The 6,000-nt window shown below is 44.9% G+C and overlaps 1 protein-coding gene across 13 annotated transcripts in view; it reads right to left on the reverse strand.

The window, feature by feature from the left end:
• Window positions 1-254, reverse strand: part of KIF20B (kinesin family member 20B) — a 62,153-nt gene extending 61,899 nt beyond the window's left edge. For 11 of the 13 annotated variants that reach the window (XM_023760489.1, XM_023760485.1, XM_023760491.1 and 8 more), the window contains exon 1: window positions 163-254. The gene's annotated coding sequence lies outside the window, so the exon portion shown is untranslated. Of the gene's footprint in view, window positions 1-66 lie in introns of all 13 variants that reach the window. The other 2 variants (XM_023760484.1, XM_023760480.1) reach the window with 1 other exon arrangement.
• Between the last annotated feature and the right edge of the window lie 5,746 nt (window positions 255-6,000).

Here is a 6,000-nt window from a genome sequence, read left to right on the forward strand (position 1 = left end):
ACCCTGATACTCAGGCGCAACCCTCCATCGCGCACCCAGTTCCCGAGCGTCCGCTCAGGGGCGTACCGAGCCTCCTAAGCGGGTGCTCAGATCGCCAGAGCCGTTCCTCCGCCTCGGGCCTGGCGTGTGCGCAGGCGACCCCCTCCTTCTTCGCACCCTCACCTGGGCCAGCGCCTCACCGGCGAGGAAGCGCGGCCTGGCCCCCTCGACCTGCGAGCACCACGGCGAAATGTGTTTTCAAATTCAAACGATGGCGGCCAGGGCGCCGCACTGAATGCTGGGAGTGGGCGGGGCTCTTAGAATGACGCCGGGACGCGCCGCAGTCTTCCACCCGCCCCCGGAAGACGCTTTCAAATCTGGGGGCGGGCCTCCGAACGCCGGGCGACCAATGGGCGGAGGAGCTGGTGGGGGCCGGCCAGCGGAGGGCGGAGCTTCCCGCGGGGCTGGGCGCGCTGTGGGGGCGCCGGTCTGGGATACGGTCCTGGAGACACTGAAGACCTGGCCGGGGCCCGGACGTGAGGCCGCTGCCACCGGACAGCCCCGCGACTCCCCTAGGACGGGTCCCGGAATGGCGGGGTCCCAGTGCAGCAGAACTGGACCCGCGTCTCGAGAGGCGCTTATGAGGAGCGCCGCCCGCACCCTGAGGGTCACTTCTCTCGGTGCAGGACCCTACCTGTCATCTAGAGCGGCCCTAATGAACGAAATAAAATTTTCCCAGAAAAGATGTCTAAAAGCATTTTCTCTTTACTTTCTTTTTAAAATATAAAGAGCCACCGCTGTGAGGCGCTGTACGGTGACAATCTGAGTTCAATGCACAGGCAAGGTCTTGCAGAGCCCAGAATTCAGTGCCAGGACATCCTTCTCTGCTTCCTTTAAAGGGATCCTCTTCTTTCGAGTGTGGTGTTACTACAGCCATATGACAAGGATTTACTACTTAGGTCGTCTCCCCCTGCTTGCTGTACTTCATTTTAAAGAAAAACAACTGCTAACGTTAACTGAACATTCATTTACCTTGTAGTCATGGTGCTAGGCTTATAAAATGCATTGTCTTACTAATGCTGAGAACAACCCTTTGAGGTAGGTACTGACGGGTTCAGAGGAAACTGAGGTCCTTTGGTTAAGTAATGTGCTCAAAGGTATAAGAGTATTATGGGTGGAGCTGGACTTTAAACTCAGCTGATTGACTCTAAGACCCACTCTCCTACATGTGGTCTTATTTTCAACTATTTTACTTGGTTAGTAGAATAAATAGCTTAATGAACTTACTGTCTTCTTTTCCTTGTCATTCTACTAGTGACCTGGCGCATGGATTAGTGCACATTGAAAGGAAATTAATTAGAAGGTGGCTGGCGGGGCAGGAGTGGGCGAGACAGACCAGACATGCCCTGAAGCCAACCTCCCGGGACCCCTCCCCGGCCCAGCCAGCCGCACGTGGGGTGGCATCATGGCTCAAAGGGCATCTGTGGAGTGAGTGGGGTCCCTCTGGCAGGTAGGGTCCTTCGGCCTGGCCTGCGGGGATTGGGCTGAAACTGGCTTTCCGACATCCCCCGAGGGGTCCCGAAGTGAGAGAGGGCACTCTGCAAAGTTGCTGTCATACAGGGTGTGGAATGCAAATGCAAGTGTGCAGTAAACAAGATTCGGGCCAGCAACAACATAACCCACAGCCAAAGGTGGAATCACGGGGGCCCTGCAAGGAATCGGGCTCCCTCCTCTCTGGTTTCAGGGTGCGTCACCTGAGAACCACTGCTGCCAAGTCACTGCATCTCAGCAGCTCCTGCATTGAGCATCTGCCCCCTGGTGGTCAGTGTGTGTCATAGTGACTGATCAGATAGATGGTGGGAGGGACACTTAGCATATTAGCCTTTTATATATGCAGTAGGTCCTTGGGTTAGGTCAGAAATCTGTTCCTATGGTGTGATGTAACGTGATTTTCGCTGTAAGTTGGAACCCACCTACATAAGCACCTACGGCACTCACATGGAGCACATACACAGCAGTAATGAAATGAAACAGTAAAAAAAATGTTAAAAAAAGATAACAATTCCTGACCTTTACTTGTGGTAAATAAATAATAAAAAAACATAAAGCACATATGTACATACGTCAAAATGATGGAACTCTTTTTTTATAAATAAATGGGAGATGGTGACGTAACCACGAAATGACGTATGTCGAGTCTGACATAACCCAAGGACTGCCTGTATAGATATTTATATCTCCCATAATCTCCCTCTCCCTCCCCTCACTAACTTACCATTGTCTCCTCACTCAGTTTGCCTTCTTCCCCCACAAAATAATTATATTTGAGTTGAACCAGTTTGGAGTAAAGAAGAGGATGCAGGGCCAGGAGTAAAAATGAACAAAAGAAAGTAGCTGTAAAAGGGAAGAAAGCAGGAAATAGGAAAAACTTGGCCCGAATCTTGTTTACTGCACACTTGCATTTGCATTCCACACCCGGTATGACAGCAACTTTGCAGAGTGCCCTCTCGCACTCCGGGACCCCTCGGGGGATGTCTGAGAGCCAGTTTCAGCCCAATCCCCACAGGTCAGGCCAAAGGACCCCACCTGCCAGAGGGACCCCCCTCACTCCACAGATGCCCTTTTCCTATTTAGGCTGGAACTCAAGTCTTCAGTGGGCTCAACATCAGTCTCCATTGCTCCTCAGGCAAGTCTACCCTAAATCCACACTTCCTTTCATACCTCATATAATGCCTTTATTGCTTTTACTAGCTGTTAACTAATTCCCAGATCTCTAACCCTCCAGATCCTGCATTTATTTATCATTTGAAATATTTATTGAAAACCTCCTATAAAACACGAGGGTAGGAGTTAGGGAAACAGTGGAGGAGAGTGAGAAAAACAGACACTACCCTCAAGGAGCTTATATTCTAATGGGAGAGGTAATCAAGTTAAAAAAAATACAAATAACTGCCCGGCCGGTGTTGCTAGTGGTTGAGCATCAACCTATGAACCAGGAGGTCACGGTTCAATTCCAGTCAGGGCACAGGCCCGGGTTTCAGGCACGACCCCCAGTGTGAAGTGTGCAGGAGGCAGCCAATCAAAAACTCTCTAATCATTGATGTTTCTATGTTTTCCTCTCTTTTCCTCTCTGAAATCAATAAAAAAATATTTTTTTAAGTGCATTGCATTTTTTGATAGTTGTCTAACGGAGGTAGAGGTATGGTCACCCTCACTGCCCATTCTAAATTTAATTCAGAATATCTCAACACTGGCCAAAATACCCTGGTTCTAAAGCAACACCTTGCCATTAATAGAAATATGTATAAGAAAAACAAGTGGTAGGCAGGTTTTTATGTGCTTTGACTAATTATTCAAGGGGGCTTCCCCAAAACCAATCATTTGAATTGTCCCTTTGACGGTCAGTCATATTTTACTCCGTGAGACAATGCACCATAGAAGATTCCAGATAAGTGAGGGTATGCCTTTCTTTTAGAAAGTAAGCGAATGGACTATAATGAAGGGAGAGGTGGGAGCACAGAATGTTTGCTCAAGGCAAAGGAAAACATATGTTGAAGTAATGGGGGTGGGGGAATAAGTAAGGCTACGTAGACAAATGGACGGGTGGATTCCTGGCTCTGCCACTTTAGAAGTTTAGGACATTGGGCAAGGTCAATGGACCTTTCTGAACCTGATGCTTCTGAAGTGCCCATTTTTCTTAGGTACAGATGATACCCAATAAATGCTAGTTACTATTACAATGTAACATGAGAGTCCAATGTAGAAAAATAATATAAGCCCTAACCGATTTGGCTCAGTGGATAGAGCGTCAGCCTGTGGACTCAAGGGTCCCAGGTTCGATTCCCGTCAAGGGCATGTACCTTGGTTGTGGGCACATCCCCAGTAGGGGGTGTGCAGGAGGCAGCTGATCGATGTTTCTCTCTCATTGATGTTTCTAACTCTCTATCCCTCTCCCATCCTCTCTGTAAAAAAAAATCAATAAAATATATTTTAAAAAGAAAAGAAAAGAGAAAAATATGGGGATGATGAGGATGAGAAGGAAAAGCTGGCTCTCCAAAAATAGGGCCCAAACCACAGAAGCTTAAAAGTCATTCAAAATTCTAATGAATTCTTTCTAAGTTGAAGGAAATATTTTAGTACGATTCCTGAAATACATTTTAATTCTGAGTCACAGTTGTGATGTGCAATTTGTGATGGTGACCTATAAAAACAAATAGCTATAAAAACAAATAGAAAACCTTTCAAATGAGTGGATATTTTGGGGAAGTTTGTGGGAGTGTGTGTGACATGTTTGAAATAAACTGTTTTCTTTCTCTTTTTTTTCCGATTGCTCATTGTGGGGCAATACGTGACAGATTAGTACCAAACAGATAATTTGGTACAAAAAGAAACATCTATATTCAATGACTATAAATTTAGCATCTCCAGCCTCTTGCCAAGGCATCTTCATGTTATCCAGCCTGGGGCTCAGCTACCGACTGTGTCAGTCAAACAGCCAAGAGTATCAGGTTCTGTTGCTAGAAATATTCCAACTCAAATCATCTTGGCAGACAATACCCTCCCCTAAATTTCTTTGTTTAGTAAAGTAAATTTTAGGAGACTGAATTGAAGCAGAAAACACAAGTAATAGCCACAATCTCTACTACGCAACTCCAAAATAAGATAAAAATAAATGAATAAATAAACAAAAACCCTCTGAAACCAAAAGTGTTTTTTATAAGTTTGGTACCAGGACTATTTGGCAGCAAAACCTGCTGTGGACAAACATGTCTCAGTCCTCATATCTGTGAGCAAAAGTCATGCACCTTTTGCTACTTGCCGACATTTTGTGACTTGGGGATTAACAATTGCACTGTGAAAATACCCACAGGAGTTAAAGACATGTCTCTGGGTAACAGTGAGAATAAGACAAATAAGCATCTGTCTTTATCAATAACCCAGAGTGGAGTTATTGCAGAAGTTAGATGGTGGAATGTCTGAGATATCTTACCGAAGAATATGGTGTGGGAGCTACCACCATGTATGACTTCAAGAAACAGAAAGACAAGTTGTTGAAATTTTACAGTGACAGCGATAACCAAGAACTAATGAAAAATAGAAAAACATTGCATAGGACCAAAAATGATCTTGACCATGTTGATTGAATGGATTCAACAACAATGAAGTAAAGATATTCCACTGACTGGTTTGTTGGTCATGAAACAAGTTAGACCAGTGATGGCGAACCTTTTGAGCTCGGCGTGTCAGCATTTTGAAAAACCCTAACTTAACTCTGGTGCTGTGTCACATATAGAAATCTTTTGATATTTGCAACCATAGTAAAACAAAGACTTATTTTTTGATATTTATTTTATATGTTTAAATGCTATTTAACAAAGAAAATTCAACCAAAAAAATGAGTTCGCGTGTCACCTCTGACACGCATGTCATAGGTTCGTCATCACTGAGCTAGACTATGCCATGAAGAACTGAACATTGAAGGCAAGTGTGAATATTCAGGGGGCTGGCTGCAGAAATTTAAAAAGCATCATGGGATCAAGTATCTTAAAATCTGTGGTGAAAAGGCTGTTGAAAACGCTGAAAATTACATTGATAAGTTTGCTAAGATAATATCTCCAACTTGTTCTTGCCCTAAACAAATTTACAATGTTGATGAAACAGCTCTGTACAGCTGCTAGATTCCTAGAAAGAGTTTGACAATGGCTGAGGGAAAGTACCAACAGGTTTCAAGGATAAAAAGCAAAGGTTGACGGTTCTTGGCAGTCCAAATGCCACAGGCACACTCAAGATAAAATTGGCAGTGACTGGGAAAAGCCTATATCTAAGATGGTTAAAAGGTGTTTGCAATTTACCTGTGCATTATTATACAAACAGGAAAGCGCCCATTACAAGAGAAATCTTTTCGGATTGGTTCAATAAGCCCTTTGTGCCAGCAGCACAAGCTCATTGTAAGCAAGCTGGACTGGAAGACAATTGCAAGATTTTATTGTTCTCAGACAACTGGTCTGCACATCCCCCTCC

This window comes from Myotis lucifugus, unplaced genomic scaffold (assembly GCF_000147115.1).
Source record: "Myotis lucifugus unplaced genomic scaffold, Myoluc2.0 scaffold_184, whole genome shotgun sequence".
NCBI classification, from domain to species: domain Eukaryota; kingdom Metazoa; phylum Chordata; class Mammalia; order Chiroptera; family Vespertilionidae; genus Myotis; species Myotis lucifugus.